The sequence below is a fragment of the Aphanomyces invadans genome (genome assembly GCF_000520115.1).
Source record: "Aphanomyces invadans strain NJM9701 unplaced genomic scaffold supercont1.4, whole genome shotgun sequence".
Taxonomy (NCBI): Eukaryota; Oomycota; class Saprolegniomycetes; order Saprolegniales; family Verrucalvaceae; genus Aphanomyces; species Aphanomyces invadans.
The window spans coordinates 2739881-2741159 of record NW_008580149.1 but is presented as its reverse complement, the minus strand read 5'-3'; positions in this window follow the sequence as shown (position 1 = coordinate 2741159).

Below are 1279 nucleotides of genomic sequence, written 5' to 3'. Positions count from 1 at the left end.
CATGTTGGCCTGGGTTGGGGCAGCGAAAATGAAGTCGTCGACATACGTGACAAGGATATCCATGTTGTTCTGGCCTAGGGTAAACACGCATGGGTCGTGGATGCATTGCGACCAGTCGAAGGGACGATTTGTGCCTTGCAGTGCTATTTGAATTCGTGACCTCTTTGGTTCAGCCCATAGAAGGCCATGGTGACGAACGCGGCCATACTGAGTTGCATTTTGTGTCCTTCAGGTTTGGCGGCCCATATTGCGTGCTTAACTTTACTTGGATGTAGGCATCACCGTGTGCGTCCACGGCGACACAGTTGATGGGCACCTTGCCCTGCGGCTTGCGCAAGAAATGGGGTGAGCCGCGTTCGTTGCTGTTGGCATGTAAGTCGAATTGCTGTTCCCGGGCATGTAGGCGGTGCCCCGCCTTAGCCATTCGATGATGATGTAACCGACGCCGCAACTAGTGATAATCCCTTCAAGTCCCCAGCACGCCTTCCCGCGGACAAAGTTGCCTTCGGCGTCGGTCGTGTGGGCGAATGTCCAACGTCCTTTGATGATCTTGCGGCCGGCGGTTGGCTGTGCAAAGGCAACTTTTCAATGCAGTAAGTTGGGCGGCTTCTGTTTCTTCTGCAGCTTTGACCACATCATGGCTTCGGCCAAGACCAGACGGTTGTCTTCGGCATCAAGATCACTCCAGTGGCCGCGCAGCCATGTCGACTCACGGGCGGCTTCGTTGGCAGCTATGTATTCGGTCTCACAGCTTGAAAGTGTGGTGATGCGTTGGCAGATGCTCTTCCATATGAACGTGCCATCCAAGATCGACCATTTGAAGCCGGTGGTGGAGCAGCGGTCGGGACACGACGTCCAGCTTGCGTCGCAGTGCCAAGACAAGGTAAATTCCCCTGACCTCTGATGCCCCATGTTGTTGCCCCCGATAGGTACCACAGGTCTCGTTTAGCGCAGAGCAGTTGTGGGGTGCAAGGGGCATGATGGTGGCAAGACAGTCGTTGGACGGAGAGAGCAATGTCGGGCCGGGTGCAGACCATGAGATATACGAGCAATTCGACCATAGTGCGGTGCCCCCCGTGGTTGATAGGCGGTTGATCTTCGCCGTGTCATAGGGCTTCTTGGTTGGCAACTTCTGGGATGATCACGGGATGGCAGTTAGCGAGTCCAAAACGCTCGAGAACTTTGGACGTGTATGCGACTTGGCACATTCCTTCGTGGTGGTGGTTGATGCATATTCCTAGCTAATAATGTACGGGGCCTTGGCGCTTGAGCTCGATCT